Source organism: Psammomys obesus, unplaced genomic scaffold (assembly GCF_907164565.1).
Source record: "Psammomys obesus unplaced genomic scaffold, mPsaObe1.curated_primary_1811, whole genome shotgun sequence".
Lineage (NCBI taxonomy): Eukaryota > Metazoa > Chordata > Mammalia > Rodentia > Muridae > Psammomys > Psammomys obesus.
Window position 1 is genome coordinate 3,070,958 of NW_026585643.1, and position 20,174 is coordinate 3,091,131.

Below are 20,174 nucleotides of genomic sequence, written 5' to 3' on the forward strand. Positions count from 1 at the left end.
TGGAGGAGGGTTCCCCTTTCTCCACATCCTCTCCAGCATGTGCTGTCACTTGAGTTTTTCATCTTGGCCATTCTGATGGGTATAAGGTGAAATCTCAGGGTCGTTTTGATTTGCGTTTCCCTGATGGCTAAGGACGTTGAGCATTTCTTTAAGTGTTTCTCTGCCATTAGATATTCCTCTACAGAGACTTCTCTGTTTAGCTCTGTGCCCCATTTTTTAATTGGATTACTTGGTTTGTTGCTGTTTAACCTTGAGTTCTTTATATATTCTGCATATCAGCCCTCTGTCAGAGATATCCTGCCCTGTTCTTGCTGGGGACGCGTGCAACAATCCACTCTTTCCTGCCTTCATTCTTATGGAATCTCCCAGGCCCTGCCTCCTCTCTGACCCGCCCCCACCTACCTCTACCCTTCTGGAACACTCTAACTGATGGGGTGAAACGGTACAGTTCAAATGGAATCGAATCAGCATACAGTTGTTCAACAAAAGTAAAACCAGAGGAAGCCTTTGTACTCAAGCCCTTTTGCAACAAAATGCAGCCTCCCAGGTAATCAATAAGCCAGTCAGTAAATCAGGCAGTCATGGCAACTGAGCTCCAGCCATGGGATTGTGGTCCATTGTGATCAATGGACGGAAACGAGTTGGAGTGCTAAGCAGGGGACAGTCAAGCTCTCTCCAGATTTGCTCATTGCAGCCACGACTACCAGGTAGGCAAGCCATAGCTCCACACTTCTCAGAAGACACCTTGACCCCGAGGACTATTTGCTTCTAGAATTGTGAAGAAAGGCCAGTCTAGATGTGTTTGCTGGGTTTGTCGCGGTTTTGCCTTTTGGTTGGAATCCGGTGGGAGACAGTGTGGAGGCTCAAGCCCACACAGGTTCACCTGGGCTGGGAGTGGGGTGAAGGAGGAATCAGGAAGGGTGAAGGTGAGGGAGGGAGGCAGCTGGGCTGGGGAGGAGCCAGTGTGGCAATGTGTGCCCAGGTGGGGACAGTTCCCTGAAGGATGATGTGGGAGTGAGTCAGCGGTCTCCCGGGACAGAGAACCCACAGACAGCCTGTGCGTGTAGTCAGAGAGGTTCGTTGTAGAGAATTGGCTTTTGAAATGTGGGGCCCACCGAGTCAGACATCCTCAGGGCAGGCTGACGAACCAGATGGAGCAGTGACTCAGAGTAGTCTCATGTCAGTCTGGGGCAGAGTTCCCGCCTCCTGGGCTGACCTCAGCCTTTTCCCCTGTGGCTTTCAGCTGATTGTGTGGGCGCCACTGACATTACCGAGGGCCATCTGCATTATCTGCAACCTAACTGTCTTCCTAGTGGCACCTAGACTGGTGCCTGACAAAAGTCATCTGGGCTCTTTGGACCAGGAAGGTTCATTCATAACATTAAGTGTGGATTCTTCATTCTCCCAGCGGGTGCTGACAGGTTTCCCACGTGGGGAACCCTGCACCCCACACGTTCCTTCTCCTTTGAGGGTCACAGTTTGTAAGCAACCAAGTGTAGAACATTGGTAGGGACTGTGCTAAGGTCAAGGGCCACACATCGTGTGACCAAGAGCGTGACAGCCACGAAAAGGTTTCTGGATGGAGCGGGCACTTGTTGAGAGCATCATTTCATCATGGTGTGCACTTCCATGAATGTTCTTATTTGTTTTGAGCCAGGAGTTTGCTATGCAACCCAGGCTGGCTTTGAACTTGTGATCCTCTGACTTTTGCTTCCTGAGCACTGGGAACACAGGCATGTGCCAGTACCCTTCGCCCCACAAGATGTGGCCTGTTGTCTGTTATCTATAAGAAGTGATCTCATAAACAATTTTAATTTTGTTTTCTGCTCTCCTCACAATGAATATGTGGTATATTTATTATGAGAAAAAAAAGATTAGAAACAAGCCAGAAGAGAGTTGGGATACTGAAGTGTGAATGTCTTAACCTTTTCTCTAACAATAATAATAATTATAATGTAATACTGGAGATGAGTATAGGTGAGTATGCCCTTGGAAATAAAGAGATCACCATCAGCGATATCAAGATCATTAATAACAAATGCATCCTTTTGGGGAGGTATGCATTCTTTTTCAAATTAAAAAATTTTTTAATTATTATTATTTTTTATTTTTTGTTTTTTTTGAGACAGGGTTTTGCTGTGTAACAGCCCTAGTTGTCCTAGACTCACTTTGTAGACCAGGGTGGCCTTGAACTCACAGAGAGCCACCTTCCTCTGCCTCCCAAAGTACCGGGATTAAAGATATGCACCACCATGCTGGCTTTTTAAATTAATTTTTTATTATATTTGGGTTTTTTTTTTGACAAAAATATTTATTTGAAAATTTCCCAGAACTTCAAAACCAAACTGAACTTCAAAATCTTTGTGACTACAAAGTTCCATTCAAGACAAAACAAAACCCACACTTAAACATGTTGTGATATTTCATACAATTGTAGTTAAAGAGAAAAAAAAAATCCTCAAATGTCTTACTAAGAAAATTAAATAACCCTTCACAAAAGTGAAGGGAACCAAACTTGAGTCCTCCGCAAAAGCAACAAGCATCCCTAAATTCTGAGCCATTTCTCCTGCCCCTGCATATACACATTTTTTTTTTCCAGTGACCTTCTTGTGCTCACTTTTGCCTGCTTATTCCTTTCCCTAAACTATTCTCTAAAATAGAAGCCCAAGGTTGGCAGTTTTAGCAGGTGGGTAAATTCCCAATGAATTCTTTTAGGGCTTGAGCTGAACACAGGATATTGTAATGTTGTCAGTCCTGAAGGAGAGCTAGGGAACGCAGCGGAATCATCACACAGCTCTGAGGATGAGGCACGCTGCGCCAGGAAGTACACACAGGCCATCTGCGCTAGCGTCTCCTTAGGAACTTTCTCAGTAATATATTGCGACGGCTCATCTTCAGTTGTCAACCTGACGGGTTTGGAGTCACCTAGGAGACACAGCTCTGGGCGCAGCTGTGAGGGCAGTTCCTGAGAGGACTGACTGAGGAAGGCCCACCCTGAATAAAGGGAGCACCGATCCCTGGGCAGAGATCCTGGGCTGGCTATCAAGGAGAAACGGAAGTGAGCAGCATCATTCAGCTGGCTCTGCAATGTGACCTCTTCCCACCACAGCCTGCCATGGAGGTCTGCAGCCTCAAGCAGTGAGCAGAAAAGAAACCTTGCCTTGGGGTGCTTTTGTCAGATATTTTGCCACAGTAACTACAGAAGTAATTATTATCCTCGCTCTCCACCCTCTCTTGGCTACAATGTCTCTAATTGTTCTTCCTGCTTGAAGGACATTTTTGTTTGTTTGTTTTGCTTTTGTTTTTCCTTAGCCAGTGGCGTTATGCTTGGTGCGTGGAGCTGTAGGGCATGTGGAGGCCTTGCTACTTGGCTCTGGGGTCTCACTCAATGGGCAGCCAGTTGTAACTGAATTTTCAGACTATTCTGGGTATCCTTAGAGAAAGCACAGGATGGCAAAGGAGGCCCAGGTCTGAGAGAGGCGCTGGGCTATGCCAGAGTAAGCAATGTCTCCCACAGGCATTTAGAATGCTTGGTGCCCAGATGTGGTGCTATTTTGGGAAGCTCTGGAAACTTTTGGGGGGTCTACCTAATAGCAATAGTCACTATGGGTGAGCCTTCGAAGGTTCTGCCTCACCCCAGTTCCTGCCTTGGTCTCTGCTTTCTGGTCTGATACAGTAGCTTTTCCCTCCCACCACTCCAGCAACCATGAACCAAGCTCTCCCATGGTGCCTTCCCAGCCAAAAGGACGCCCTCTGAAACCATGGGCCGATTTAAACCCTCAAGTTGTCTGATCAGGTGCTTTGGTTACAGTGACATGGAAATGACTAATACAAGTTGCTCCTTCAAGATTCCAAACTCCCTGCCCTGCTGGGTCCCTCCCTTAAATGTTTCCTTCAAAGTTCTTCATGAGAAGGTCTTCCCTTCCTGGGCTTCCGAGCCCAGTAGCCCATCCTCCATTGATGAAAAGATGCCACTGAGAATCGTGCCACCCGTTCAGAGGCACCACACACCAGGCAGGATCTCTCCCGTCCACCAGCTCACAAAATGCCCCCACTTACAGGGAGGCCACCATGACGTCAGATCGTCAAATGGTAGGTACTCTCTACAGAAGCCGACCTTTGCCACTTTCACTCTTTCTCTCGCTTTCATTCTTGCCTTATTGATCCATCAAATTTGGTGACTTCCTGGATGTGACCTTCACTGCAACCAGTCTTCAGTGGCTGCGGCACACTTCTCAGCTGCCAGCCACGGTTCTGAAAGTTTCCTGGGCTGGTTAACTATTGCCATGGCCCAGCTCTCGTCAATAACCTCACCATTCACCTCCCAGCCCCCATCCAGTGCCATCCTTCTTAACCATCCTCATCTGGGCCATCTTCCATCCATAATCTTATAAATACTTGCTTGTATTCTTCACCTGGGCCTCTCCATGCCATTACTGGAGTCCTTCCTCCCAGCCCACGTGGTTTCTTCTCCACACTAACCCATGCTAACCCATCCTGTCATCCTCCTTTCTCCTCAGTTCCTGTCTGCCTGTGTTCTTCTTGTTCTTCTCTTCCCAAAGCCTGGGAACCTTAGCCATGCATACCCCATTTTGCCCTGCCCAGGTTTTAGGCCTTTTAATCAACCAATCAGAAATAATGTCTTAAGCAGGTTTACACAACAAGGATAGGTTTATACAGGCAGTAACCAGATCTTGAGGGCTAGTAATTAGCATCAAAATACAAGCATCAGACCAACCCCTAGCCCCAGGGGACATTCCCATTCATGCCTCTTTTCCTATCTTTTGCTCTTTTCTCTCTTGTCATGTCATGTGCTAAGTTAATGGTATCCTGGCAATGTGAGTGGGGGAGCAGTGTCTGGTCTAAGTGTGACAGTCCTTTGTCTCCATGATCTCCATTGCATCACTGAGCACCCTCACTCTACTGGGTTGCTTCAGTCTTTCGTTCTCAGAAGAGCATAGGAAACACATGGCAAGGCAGCTGAGCCACAGAGGCCATAGCCAGGGAGAAGCTAGGCTGCAGAAAAAGGCTGCCTAGAAATACTTTCCTGCATAGACCTTGGGTTCAAGGCTATCCCAGGGGTTTCTTGTGCTTTATTTTGAAAGATGTTTGCCAGGCCATCTCATTGTTCCTTTCTGTTGCTCAAGATTTGGCAAATGTGTGTCAGGTGTGGTGGCACACACCTATAACCTCAGGACTGGGCAGGATGGGGTGGTGATGTGATCCCGGGCGACACAGTGAGACCCTGTCTAACAACAACAAAAGGCATTATGTTAACTCAGACCTCAACGAAAGATTTTATGATCCAAAGCAGTTCATTGGAAGAAGAATAATCTTTTTTTTTTTTAAATTGTGACATCTCCACAAAAAAATGAATAATAGATCTAGATAGAGTGCAAAACTGTAAATCTCCTAGAAAACAAATGGGAGAGAAAATTGTAGGTGGCCAAGGTTTGACGATAACATGTTAGGCACAACACTAAAAGCATCAACCCAGAAAGAGGAAACTGGAAAAAGACTCTTCATCCTGTGAAAGACACTATGGGGTGGGGGTTGGGAGATGAAGAGACTAGTCAGACTAGGAAAACACACACACTCACACACACACACACTTAATTATGAGCTAGTATCAGAGGCAGACAATGAATTCTTTAAACTGGGCCCCATGCTCCCTAAACTATTCAAAGCATGAAGCGGTGGCTCACATCTGTAATACAAATACCAGCACGTGGGCGAAATAAGGCAGAATTGCCCCAAGTTTGAGTCCAGCATGGACTATGCAGAGACTTCCAGGCCAGTCCCTCTCTGGCCCCAGCTATTCAGTTTACAATACAAAAGGGCAAGAATCTCAACAAACATCTCCCCCGAAGACACTGACACATAAGCACGTCAGGCTGCCCCACGTAACATCTTGTAAAGGAAACACACATTAAAACAGCAGCAAGAACAGCACCACACACCTTCAGAATGGTCCAGGTTCAGGACAAGGGCTGGTGAGGATGTGGAACAGCAGGGACTCTCTCATCACTCACGGGGGCATGGAACTTTGGAAGACAGTTTGGCACTTTTCTGAAATGCTGCTTTATGATCTAGCCATCAAATCCCTTGTGATTTACCCAAAAAAGCCAGACCTGATGTTCACAGAAAAACTTGTACATGGTGTGTATAAAAGTTTTATTTATGGGTGGCAGAACTTGGAAGCAAACAAAATGGCCTTCCTTCTGCAAGTGAAACAAACTATGGTACATCCTTGCAGGGAAATATTATTTACCAATGAAAACATCTGCTACGGAGTTAAGGAAATACATGGAGGAACTTCGTGTGTACTCTGCTGAGTAGAACAGGCAGTCTGGAAAGGCAGTCCACTGTCGGATTCTTACAGTCTGATATTCTGGAAACAGTGCAATTCTGCTGAGAGTAAAAATATCATGGGATGTGAAAGGCTGCTGGATCTAAGAGGGAGTAGGTGTGGCGAAGAAGGATTTTAGAGGGTGAAGTGATTCCGTGACGCCCTAAGGGCAAACTCACAGAGCCTAGTAAAGGTCTGGCCTTGCGCTGGACTTTGGTGGGTAAGTGTATTACACTGTCACACTGCTGTAAACAACCCAGCATCTCTGTGCAGGACGTGACGAGCAGAGGCACTTGGGAGAAGGGGTCTGTGGGGACTCTTTATGCAACATGCATAATTTTTCTGTGAAGGTGACAATGCTCTCAACTGTCTCTTGACAGATCTGATGGTGTCCAACGTGGAATTCCAGCACTCTTAAATTACTGAGGCAGGAGGATCACAAGTGTGAGGTCAACCGGGCCCACAGTGGCTTCAAGGCTAGCTTGGGTACCACAGGAAGACTTTGTCTTAAAAACAACCGAGGCTGGAGATCAGCTCAGGGGTAGGAAATCTGCACGTCCTAAGCTCTGTACCACAAGAAATAAAACAACAGCGAAATCTACTAATTAAAAAGCCCTTGGTTCTTCGACTTCAAACTTGTATTAATTAACAGAAGCAAATTCTATAACAGCATTTACATGAAGATAAGACAACAATGTTCAAGCACTTTCTTATTTTAATAAATGTGTTGTCTACTATTTTGCTTTTTGTATTGATTTTTTTTTTATTAATTCATTCAGCAGTAGTCAAACACTCATTATTGACCAGGCTTAATACAGTGTCCGACAACCCTTGCTGAATGAATGAATCCAGTGGTGGCCTGATTGGATTTTAGAATACATGTGTGCCACCTCACCATTCCCTCCAGTCCTTATCGCCACAGCTGTCTCGGCCTCCATGAACATGTCAGTTCATTTACAACCTCTATGATGTGGCCCCTTAGGAAGTTTAGAGGCTGTACATTCTTCTTTCTTTATGTTTTTGATGTTGTTGTGTTGTTTCTCCTAAAAAGAATCTTACTCTGTTGCCCAAGTAGGTCTCCAGCTCATGGCAATCCACCTACCTCGGTTCCCAGGTACTGGAATTAGAGGGGCGGGCCACGACAGACTTCATCCTTTTCATAAGAAATCAGCCAAGGACAGGACCCAAGAACAGTCATTTAGAAAGCTCCGCCACTTTCCCGGGACAGGGTTTCGCAAAGCACTGATGACCTACTCCTACCGGAGACTCAGAACCTCAAAACTGGAGTGCTGAAAGAGTGAAAGAGATGGAGGACGCAGGAGTGTGCTGTTAAATGCTGACTTCCGGAAGTCACTGTACTCATGAGCCCATAGCAGCTGTGGTTCCCTGCACAAGGCTCGCTCGAGATCAAGCTTGTAAGCACTTCAGCAAGGAGGGAGGATGAGCTCCTGTGGCCCCTCCCTATGTAAGAAGCTCTCGGTGGTTGGTGGTTGATGGGAAAGGGAGAGTCATTTTTCTTTAGGAGTGTGGCCTCAGCTCCAGTGGAGCCACACCCATGTGGGAGCACAAATAATTGGACTTAGTAGGTTTTAAAAAAAATGGAAAGAGGGCATGAAGTTGGGAGGAGGAAGTGTAGATGCGCTGGAAGGGGATTGAGGGGAACTGGAGAAAGGAGGGTATGATCCAAATACATTGTACATACCCGGAAAATTCTCAAAGAATAAATAAAAGTATTATAAATAAATAAAAAGGAAGAGAAGCGTTAAGTGATGAGCTAGTTCACAGCAGCATCCAACTTGACTTTGGCTCTGTGGACCAGACCTATACCCACCCTTTGCCAGATTTTGACTGGGAGTCTAAGCTGTTTATCTCTCAGGCTCTTGTATCAAAGCCCCAAAGTGACAGCAATCCAAGCAGACGGGATCCTCTGTCTTAGCCGATGAAACAAGATTATGTCTTGCTGGTTCTGTTTTGAACCTTTAACTAAAAACTTGGCTCAGCTGAGAGCTGGCTGTGTAATCTCTAACTCCAGCCCAGGGAAGGATCAACATCCGCCTTAAGGCTGGTGACAAAGGACTCTGTTCCCACTAGTGTCGGTAAGCTCCTCAGCAGCAACTGAGCTGTGATACAGCCTTGCCTCTGGGAGGCCGCGGCTGGAGGAGCCTCTCCAAAGTCACCACTCACCTACGTGAACCGGGCACAGAATATCTCCTGACATATTAAAAAATGATAATAATAAAAAAAAAATTTAAAAAGAGTGATTCGGTTGATGTTTGTTTCTTGGATGCTAATTTTCCAGGACAGCAAGGGAAGGAGAGAACTTGGGAGTAAAGACTGAACATCCATCATTTATAGGTTCAGGTTCAGCTCCTGCAAGGGAGTGGGCAGACTGGTGGTTAGTGAACAGGTAAAAACAATCTGAAGATTGAAGCAATCCACTCTCCCTTCCGTGGCCGGTCTCTGGTCAGGCTCTGGTAGCCTTCTCCCCTCTGGCTAGACATATAAGCATTTTCTATGCCCCTCCAACAGCAATGAGCCACCTCTTTCCCTCTCTCTCAGCAGTGTTGGGTTTTGAACCCAGAACCTTGCTATGCTAGGCAAACTTCCTACCACTGAGATCTTTCCCCAGCTCTCAGTTTTTAGAGGCAGGGTCTCTCCATGTAGCTCAGGCTGGCCTTGAACTCACAATCCTCCTGCCTCTACTGCCACACTGGTTTGCTCCCTCTGTTTGGTGGTGCACTGTAGATCCTTGGATCCTTTTTATTCATTCAACAATCTTTGAAGTATTGGCAGGTGTGTGGAGCCCAGGCCACAAATAGGTCCACCAGCCCCAGTCCTCACTCTCCTGACCTTCCAGAGGAACAATTAACAAATATCATAAGTATGATTAGGATTTCAAAAGGGAGGGGCAGGACACTGGGAAGTTGGGTGGCACCAGCCTGTGGCTTTCCGGGAAAGCATTCCAGAGGCTGTGACGTTTGGCAACAAATAGAGGGATCCTGAAATGCCAGGAAGACGTAAACCAGGTGCCACCTTCTCCCCTCACTGCTCCTGGGGTACAGGCTCGGACGGCTTCTTCCACCACTCTTCACACCCCCCCCCCACAAGGCCTGGCTGTGGCCCCTCACTCTAGCATATTCTGTATCCTGAAGACCTGCTGCTGGCCTTGTCACAGTCTCCACAGTCACAGTCTCAGGCGTCGTAATTCCCAGAGCACACAGCTCCACTTCTGCCGTGCAGCCCAGCAGCCAAATCTCTGTGTGGCTCCTTCCATTAGTTTCTGCTTTCCTCATCTTCAGAAGTCATTCGTATACTTCAAGACGCAAAGATTATTTGATTCTCATAAATAACAGCAATTCTCCCTCTGTCCTGAAACATTGCTCTTTCTCCCATGTTATTTTGGAAGTTGCTTTGCACGCTTTTAGAGTACAAGACCCTCGGTGACAGAAACCTCATTGCTTCTCCTCTCCCAGCACCTAGTACCTCATACCACCTCCAGCACCTAGGACCTAGCACTGGCACAAACACACAGCACCTAGCATCCAGCAGGAGCACCAGCTTTTAGCATAAAGGTGGTGCGAAAAGAAAGGTGGTGTGAATTGTACTAAGCTGAATGAACACTGACTTTCCTTATCCAATTAGCAATCCAAGGAAGCTGCTTCCTTCACTAAGAAATTAGCACTCTAGACTTACAGTTCTGTGGGTGTGAGGCAGCTGTAAATGTTTCCCGCATAATCAAACTTTACTGTCCTATAATTGCTATCACACAAACCTATGGACTAGAACGGGACAAGGAGTTACACTGACAGTTTCTGAGCTTGTGCTGTCTGGCAATGGTTAAGGGAAGTCACTCAAACTCCATTGTGTTGGCAAGACTAACAGGAAGATAAAGAGTGTGCTTTCCTGAGGCAGGTCTCCATGTGGCTGTGGCCTGGTGGCTTTCCTCTGGCAAGGCGGCCGAGCACGAGAGGGCATCTCAGGCTTCCTTTTCCTGTGATTCACGCTCCCCTTACCCAAGAATGGGCTGTATACGAAGCGCTTTCACACAGGGTCTCAGTCGAGAACCCTCAGAACAAGATGAAGCAGTTTATTTCACAGAAACAGCTCAGGGATCAGAACGGTTTGTTTCTGCGGCTATATACTGGCTGTGCCTGTGACACACACACACATGCACACAAACACACACAGACACGCACATGCACACACGCTCATACACGTGCACACATACACTTGCCTAGGCAGGTGACAGGATGGGCACACCTCCCAAGTCCTCCCTGGCACTTCCTCACCCCACACGACTGTCGGAGGACCTCGGTATGAGTGACACATGGGGAGTGGACAAGGACCGTGCTGGATGGCACGCCTGGGATGTGACTCATGCTGCGTTTAGGGCCGAAGATCCCTGGCTTCCTATGTGGAGGTGGCTCCATTCTCTTCACAGTCCTTGAAGCTCCCAATACCTGCCAAATCTTATGCGTGGCCCCAGGAAACCCTCTCGAGTTGAATTTTGTCACTTTCTGTCCTTACAGGTCCTGCCACCTGTCTAAGCTGCTTGGAAGCTTAGTTGATTCATTGGTTTTCGTCTGTATTTCCTGAATTTATTTTTTCTAGGGAAGAGTGTTTATTTTTTGTATACTGGATTTCTTTCTTTCTTTCTTTCTTTCTTTCTTTCTTTCTTTCTTTCTTTCTTTCTTTCTTTCTTTTTTTCTTTCTTTCTTTCCTTCCTTCCTTCTTCCTTCCTTTCTTCCTTCTTTCTTTCTTTTTTCTTTTTTATCACGAGTATGCTATTTAGAGAACAGCATTGTATCCACAGGCAAGAGCTGCTTCTTGTGAGTTCTGTTGGGTGTAAATGGTAATCTCCTACTTTCATGGGTGATGTTTCCCCATAAAGCATCCACTAGGCAGTCTTTTTAGAACACATAAACGCTCAGATGGAAGGCCTTTTGCAGACCGTCTTTGTCCAGGCAGTAGCACTGTGGCCTGTTGCAATGGGGACCCTGTGAGCTGTCTATGCTGGTTGATTGGCTTAGGCGCAATGAGATGAGGTCTCATGACACAGGAGTGACCAGCGATGACTTCACCAGCTGAACCCTCCAGTCAGACTGTGAGCCCTGCTGTACATGGAGGTAACTCAAGGATGTGCTGTTGGTGGATATAAGGTGGGTGGGGTCATCATGGTGAGGGGATAAAAGACAGGAAAAGGAGGCAAAGGGAGCTGTAAAAGGTTCTCCCTGAGACCCCGGGAGAGGTGGGGGCCCGCTTGCCTGTTAATTTAATATTAAATTGGGTTGGAAGTTGAAAAGGACAAAGTTGTTTCAAAGGGGTAATGATTTCTCAGCTTGTACGAGAGAGGCTGAGAGGCTGGGGCCTTCCTCCACTAGTCATAGCTGCAGGACGGTCAGGAGGGGAAGTCTTCAGTCACTGGACAGCTAGTCTGGGAAGCCCCTTGGCCCTCCTCCCACCCCAAATGCCCCATGCAGTAAACGTTCTAGGGGATGTTGCTGCCTGAATCAGGATGCCTCCCTTCACCACTCATCATCAAATACTGCTGCCTCACTTTCATTCATGATGACACAGTCCTGGTCCCCTGTGTGATGGTGGCTGTGAGCCCTGTCCTGAGGGTGATGTCCAGTGAACTGGCATCTGCTCTAGACCACGGTCTGCATCCCGGGTGGTCCTCTGTGTCTCCTGGTAAACCTTGGGGGCACTTTGGGGACACCTTGGAGTAGGAGACGACAGTGGAGGAAGAAAAGGTCCGGCAGCTTCCTCCATGTGTTCCATGTTTCTCAAGCAAGTTGCTCATCGCCCCAAACAAGTCTGTGAGGCCATCAGATATTCCCAGCATCCCACATGGGGAGACAGCTGCATCTTGCAGCTGGCAGGCCTGGTTGCTGGCATGTTACCATGTGATGCCAAGGCAGGGGCCATATCCAAAGCCACCTGAGAACACTCGGTTGATGTTGAATTGCCAGAGGGTCCATCAGGAACATGGTATCCTCAGGCTCCACACCTCTCATGACGCGGAACATCCCGATCTCAGCTCCAAGGGACCCTACAGGGTCCAGACTCAGGGGCCCGTCTGGGCAGCCTCTTCAAGGGGGGGCAGGAACAGGAATGTGGCCCGGGACGCAAGGATTGGCTGGTGAGGGAGCCTCTCACCTCCCACACTTGCCTCCTGCCTCAGCTGCCATCTTTATGCCCTCGACCTCGGCCTGCCACTTTCACCTATAGCTTACTGTTTATTTGTAATTTAATCCTGTTTGCTCACAGTATATATTATAAAGGACTTACAACTCTTGAAATTTATTGAACCATGGTTGCAGGTCCCACCCAAGGCCAACCTTGGTGAATAGTTATTTTCCTTAAAAATAATGTAGACTTCTGTCCCAGCGCGGGCTGGTGCTTTGTATTCAGATGTCACTTGCTAACCTCCCGTCTCATTCTGTTCTACAAGCAGTCCCTTACCAAAGTGATGCTGTGTAACTTTGCCTCCGAATTATCCCTGACTGGCTAAATAAAAATGCCTATGCTTGGGAAGGGCAGAAGTGAGGTAGGTGGAGCTAAGATTTGAGGGCTTGGAGGACAGAGGGTCATGGGAGGGGAAGAGAAGAGAAGAAGGAGAGGGACAGAGAGCTGGAGAGGAAGGGGCAGACCACCAGGGGGTAGCATCAAGAAGAACCACATGGCCAGGAGGAATTTACTCTGAGGACTGCGGTGGCTGGAGAGGAGCAGCCTAGATGGAAAGCATGTGCAAGTATTTGTATTATTTTGGATGGAAAGGAGCCCAGATAGGATTGACTAGAGCAAATGACAAGGAATGTGGGAATGAGAAATAATGAAGTAGTTTACAGGGTTAATATCTGTCCAGCCTCAGGTTAAAAAAAAAAAAAAAGGCTTATTAAAAATCTGTGTCTTTTATTGTTATGGTAGCAGGTTTAAATAATAACCACCATAATAAGTATATGGATTAATAGAAGATATTAATAACTACTTTTCAACAACAGATTTCATAGTTGGGCTCTGTGACTGTCAATGAGGCAGGTGATGTTGTTTGGGTCTTCTATTTCCTTGTCAAATTTTCCCATCTAGATGCTCAACTAATGAGAGAAGGTTGTTACCATCTGCCCACGATCACAGCTATATCCACTCTTGCTGTTAGTTCTGTCAGTTTTACTTCATGCATTTTCAAGTCCTATCTCAAGGCATATGCATATTTTAGTATTTAACTGTGGTATGTTGATCTTTTGATCATTTGTGTATATTAATGTGAAGAAATGTATTTTTAATCTCAGGTACAGTACTTACCTTTAAGTCTATTTTGTCTTAGACTAGCACAGCCACTCTAGCCTTCATGTAATCAGTATTTTCATTGTATATCTTTATCTTTCTCCATTTTTAATTTCTGTGTATGCTTATGTTTTTTTCTGAAAACAATATGCTTGAGTCTTGCTCCTCCTACCAAGTCTGCTTATCCTTTCCTTGAATTATTTTTTTTTTATCCATTTACATTTAAAGGAATTATTGCTATGATTGGATTTAGTCCTGCCATTTTGGACACACAGAGATGGAGAAAGAGAGAGTGGGGGAGGTGAAAACAAAATACTGTTGGTCCCTAGGAAGAATCATAGTCAATATGATTGTTTCACCTGTAACTGGTCCCATGTATGACGATGTTCCTATAAGAATAATGGAGCTGAAAATTTCCCATTGCTTCGTAATGTCATACCTATCCTGACATCGTAGCTCACTAATGTTTGTAGAAGTGGTTGTGAGAACAAACCTCCTGCAGGGCCAGTCGGATGAAGGCATCGCCATGCAATCAAATGCAGCCCACAATGCTTGGTAACGGTAATAAAACACCACACTATTGACTAATGTTCATATTATGCTATAATTTTAATCTCTATTTTGGGTGCACTTTTTCTTACTTTTTAAGTAGGTTTAGTATAAACATCATGCTCTATTATGTCAGCAGCAGCATTGTATATCTTGTGTTTACTCCATCTCTGGACTTCATAAAAAAAACACACATGAAGTGATTGGCAGGACTGCTTAGGTTTGGGAGAGTGCAGTCTAGAATGTTGAACACAGAAATCAACTAATGACCAATTTTCTCAGGAAGCATTCCTATCACTAAGTTCTATACAACAGTGCATGAGAAACACACTATTGTCAAGCTGTCTTAGTGGCAAAATAAAATTGGAATAAGGAAGACCTAAGAGTGGCTGAGAGGCTCTTTGACCAGAGAATTATTTTCTAGACAGAACTGTCTGACCACTTTCTCAAAGGTTAAGAGGTTGACCAGCTGTCTCAGCCTTGGAATCTTGGCTTTCTTTACTTAGTTGCTTCTTTTGCCTTTAGTGATTGATTGGGAACAAGCAAGTGACTATCTGGTGGGTTTGGACTCTTTATGACCCACTGACCTTGTTATTCAAGGATGGCTGCTATGATGTCATTGTGATTCAGGCCTTCAAGCTTTTTGAGGTGAGGACAGCCAGTTACATTGGAGTCTTTTCTTACATCAGAATAAATTATAATATCCAGAGATAAGAATCTATGAGTGCCAGCTGGGGAGACAGCCTATAACAGGACATGGTGCTAGGGGGAATTTAGAGAAAAAACTAGACACAGTTTCCAGACTCAAGAGCATTGTGCTTTAATATGAGAAACCAGTGATATTAAAACAAGCTATGTGAACATATCAGCAAACACGCCCAGGCTGAATGCAACTGTACTGTGCAGTGGGAGCATGGAATGAACAGGTTGTGGCTGTTGCAGGAGAAGAAATGTAAAAGAAATAAAAAATGTGATGCAGAAAAGCGGGGTGAGAGAGGGTGTTTGTATGTGAGTGGAGAGTGCTTGGGGAGACTCAGTGCTGCCGGTTGTTAGTGCCAAAGCCCCGTGTACGAGCCCAGCTGGGTGAGCTTAGCCATTCCTTCTAACTCATCCACAAATCATGTCATCTCTGCTGTCATTCTTGTTGCTCCAGCTCCTACTGATGACACCCTCACAGAAGAGTGTTGTGTGGTGGCAAGGGCAACCCACTCACCTCTCATTTCTGCCTTTCACGGCCATCCTAGAAGAATTGGAATCTCTAGGGTGGTTTCTTGGCCCTTTCAGGTAGTTACCTTCTACTCCCCCTGGGATATAATTTCTGGAACATACGCTCACCTTCCACCCCCACCCTTCCAGGAGTATCAGAATCCAAAGGTACTCCTGCTCCCTGAATAAAATGGCACATCCCATGGAGTCTGCACATACTCTCCTACGGACTTCAAGGTGTCTGAGATGACGTACCATATCTAATACAGCGTTTTAATTAGGGTTTCTATTGCTGCAATGAAACACCATGACCAAAGGTGGAAAGGGTTTATTTGGCTTGTACTTCCATATCACTGCTCATCGTTGAAGGAAGTCAGGGCAGAAACTCAAACAGGGCAGGAACCTGGAGGCAGGAGCTGATGCAGAGGCCATGGAGGAGCACTGCTTGCTGGTTTGCTTCTCATGGCTTGCTCATTATGCTTTCTTATAGAACCCAGGACCACCAGCCCAGGGATGCACCACCCACAATGGGTACAGGAGCAGAGACGATGCCAGTGCCTCTGGGAGCAGGGATGAGATGCATGGAAACAGCCACAGCGGCCTGTCACCTTGCACGGGGCTTGCCAGGCTTGTTCCCCAGTAGCCTCTCAGCACAGGGACGACGGAAAGCTTGGCCAGGATGACAGCCCTTGGATGGCCGTGTCTACCTCCTTGGAGCACTCAACACCAAGACCAACGTGATCATTGTAGTCCCCAATAGTGACAAACAGCTTGAACCTGGTGGGCTGGCCAGCCCGTGCCTGCTTCTGCGCTGGCATGATCTCTAGAACCTCATCCTTTAGGGATGCACCCAGGAAAAGTCGATAATCTCGCTTTCCCCTTTGGGCAGGGAGAACAGGTGGATCTCCTCCAAGGACTTTATCTTCATGTCCTCACGAGGCAGCCCAGCGTGGTGACCGGGATCCAGTCCTTGGCTTTGGCTTTACCTCCTCCTGCAGCCTTGACCATAGCCACGGCTGGCGAATTCAGAAGCTTCCTATTCCTCCTAATCCTGGGCCCCTGGGTTCTCCTGGCCTCCTGCTGTTCCAGCGTCATCTGCCATTTGGTGTTTTCCCGAAGCAGAAGCTCCATTTTATTTTATCTTAAATTACTTGGAAATGTGTCTGTCTGTGTAGATATGTCCATGTGAGTGTAGGTGCCCAAGGAGGCCAGGAGGGTGTCAGAGCCCGAGGAGGGTGTCAGAGCCCTTGCAACTAGATTTAAAAGTGGTATTGAGTGCCCTGACCTGGGTGTTGAGAACTGAACTCTGGTCCTCTGGAAGAGTGAGTAGGAAGCACTCCTAACCACTGAGCTCTCCAGCCCCTTTCAACTTGATTTTAAGCTTTCCAGCAATCCTTGAGCTGCATAAGAGCTGCAGTTCCCCATTTCCCAATCAAGGTCACCGAAGCCCACAGGCAGGGTCACACACTCAGGGCTCATAGCCAGCAAGTAGGACCTCAACCCTTGTTGCCTGAGACCAGATTCACTTCAGGCAATCTTGACCTGGCATCTGTGGTCGCCAGAGAAAGTACAAAGATGGTCTGTACCTCACAGGCTTCATGCACTCGTTTACAAAAAGCTTGCATCTATGTGCTCACATGTATCTTTCCAGAGGAAGTGTCCACAGCAGCCATAATCTCCAGGAACCTGCGGCTTCCGGTGAAGCACTGTGTGTGTATGTGGCGGGGGGGAGGGGCTGAAGAGATGTCTCAGTGGTGAAGAGCACTTGCTGTTCTTGCTGAGGACCTGGCTTGAGTTCCCAGCACCCATACAGTGGCTCACAGCACCCTGTAACTCTGGTTCTAGGAAATCTCATGTTCTCTTCTGGCCTCCATGGGCACATATGTGTATGCATACACACACACACACACACACACACACACACACACACACACACACACATATAAATAATAGTAAATATTAAAAAAGACAGGTGAAGCAGTGCTACCAGTATCACATGTTTAACTTCTAGTCAAGGCTTGCTAGGTGGGTAGCGCTGGGAGGTAAGAGTGGATCTTTTTTGGGTGTGGTATGGTTCTTGAGGCAGGATTTCACGTGGCCCAGGTTGGCCTTGAATGCTCTATGTACTGAACTGGTCTTGAACTCCTGATCCTCCTGTCTTTAGCTCCCACTGCTGAGGTTATGTGTTACCATGCCTGCCTTTGATGTACTCCATGGAGGAAGAGTTGAGATCTCATTATCTTTTCAAGAACATACCCCTGACGACCAGAAACCCTCTTAAAAATTCCATCACCTCCCGACAACACCACAAACTGGGGACCAAGAAGTCAGGGGCCTTTGGGAGACAGTTACCCACATGGTAGCAGGGTTGACCCTTTCTCGGACAGGTGGCTATGTAGGCAGACGTAACGCTGCCCTGGGAAGAACAAGGAGAAACCATCTGAGCACCACAGGAGGTCACCAGACCTTTGATGTGGTGTCCTTCCCCGCACATCTCCCACTCAGTGTGTGGAGTGAGTATTCTGAAGCATGCCAGTGTGAGCAAAGCATAAGCAAAAGGGCTAGAGGGAGAAAAACAAAAGTAAAAACCTGGCTTTGTGTTCTTTACTCATTTATTTATTTTGAAATAGCCTCTCTGGTAGACCAGGCTGGCCCTGACCTGGAGGTCCTCTTTGCCCAGCCTTTGGAATATTGGGGATCACAGGTGTGCACCAGTATGCCTAGCTCTGAGTTTGCACTCAGAGTCAGATGATTTAGGCACTCAGGACAGGGGGTGGGGTAAGTGAGTTAAGCGCATAGATGTGAACAATCTGGGTGCCCAGAGGCTTGCCACTTGCTATTCATCTTTTTCTCCTCCATTCACCCAGGAGATAAGATTTGAGAATTCTTATGTTCATTTCCTCTAAAAGGAAGCAAACCTTTCTGGAGAGACCAGAGAAGCTGCTAAGTGTTACAGGGTATTTGATCATATTGTGAATCCTGAGATCGAGTGAACTGGAAAAAACTGTTTCTTATTGTGGTGTGGCTCAGCCCCAGCACATAACTTTAATCCAAGAGCTTTCTGTAAGAGCTAAGTAAACCTAACCATAGGTTAAGAGGTGGAACAAGCAACCAGCTGAAATAAGAAAACACAGGAAGGAGGGGCATTTGGTTTGAAGAGTTTTTAAGAGTGTGGAGAAGGAGCTTTTTCCTTCTGGGACATTGGCTGAGTAGGAGAGTGAGCTGGGTGCTTTCTCTGCCTCTCTGAGCTAGCAGGTTTCCACCCCAGCATCTGTAAAATTGAACATTGGGATTTTGTTTTTAAAACAACAGGTAAGACTCGGGAAATTAAGGAAACGTGAAAGGTTTGGGAGGTTCAGAAAGTTTAAAGATTCACAAGGTCCACGCCCATGGCTATTAATAGCAAACAAGAGAGGAGATTCTCTTCAGCGGAGCTGCCTGCAAGTTGGGCAGGGAGCTCTATGGATGTATATTTTGTGAGTTTTCATCTGTGATGGGTAGGCTTTTGGTGGTGTAGCTGTCTTTATTTCTGTAGGTAACCCCAGGGAACTCCCTGGTTCACAAGTTAGCATTGGTTGGGATTGTTTCTTTAGTCTGTAACCAGGGTTTTAACTGGGGCGAACGTTTCCCCAGGCAGGCAGGAGTCATGCAACACACACAAACCCCAAGGTGGATCTATGTGGTTGAGGGATGATTGGCCTGTCCAGGGCATCCCTTGTAGAAGGTCAGTCTTGACAACAGGAAAATTGGTCTGAAAACATTGTCTCCGTCGTTGTTTGGTGGAGCCAACATGTTATATGACTATTTGTGATCTGTTGCTGTAGATCAAGCCATTCCAATCCTTGGTGACTTGAAAAAGCAGAGGGATTATTGTGTTCCATGACTGTAGATTGGCTGGGCTCAGCCGGGTTGTTCTGTCGCTCTTCCATGGACCCATCTGTGCAGATGTGTTCAGTTAGAAGCTGGGATTGATGGAGTGTTGGGGATGGTCTCTCTTCCTTTAGGCTCCTTCCCTCACAGGGTCTTCTTATGTCTTAGTTTAGACTGAGTTCCTCTCATGGTAGCTGGATCCCATGGTGAGGGCCTGGAGCTATGAAGGAAGTACCCGGGCAAGCCGCAGGGATGCCTCCCACTCAGGCAGTGGAGATGTCACTCCTTTCCTTCGTAAGCCTATCGGTTATCTATTTTAAAAGAGCATGTGATAAGACCTGTTCACAGTATCTAAAGCATGTTTGACAATTGCCCAATATGACCTGCAGAGCCATCAACTATACCTCTCCCTCTGCACAGAACCATATTCCAACGACAACGTCCTGCCTCTGTCTCATTGAAGCGGTTGGTGGAGATCATCTCCCGCATCCTCCTGATTCTTGTCCCAACCTCCTCCAAGAATGGAGTGGGGAGGCTGCAGAGAATACAAACGGGAGGCGTTTTATTGCCATGGACTAACAACCTTAAGTAGGGGTACAATCACATTAGACAGTTCACTGTGCCAAAGTTAAACAGAACAAGTCTGAACTGTTGCTAGCAGCAGGATGCTGACTGAGAGCCATGAACTAAGAGCCACAGCAGCTCTGAGAAGTGCTACAGTGCAAAAGCACTTAGAAGGCTTTAGGGAGCCCAGCAAAAGCATGCGTTGGCGGTGCACGTCTGTAGGTCCCTGATAGGTCTAGCAGGAGTGGTGGGCCTTGAGGGCTGGAGTTCTGGGTCCTGGGAGCAGCAGGTGACTGAGGCTGTTGTCGAAGTGCAGGGTTTTGGAGCCTGAGTCCTGCCTACAGCTGCG

General features: G+C 46.9%; 2 pseudogenes; both read right to left on the reverse strand.

Annotated features, from left to right (window-relative positions):
- Positions 1–11,767: 11,767 nt before the first annotated feature.
- LOC129682917 (myeloid leukemia factor 2-like) lies at positions 11,768–12,378 on the reverse strand (annotated as a pseudogene).
- A 2,551-nt stretch (positions 12,379–14,929) lies between these two features.
- On the reverse strand, positions 14,930–16,493 carry LOC129684425 (40S ribosomal protein S2-like; annotated as a pseudogene).
- Between the last annotated feature and the right edge of the window lie 3,681 nt (positions 16,494–20,174).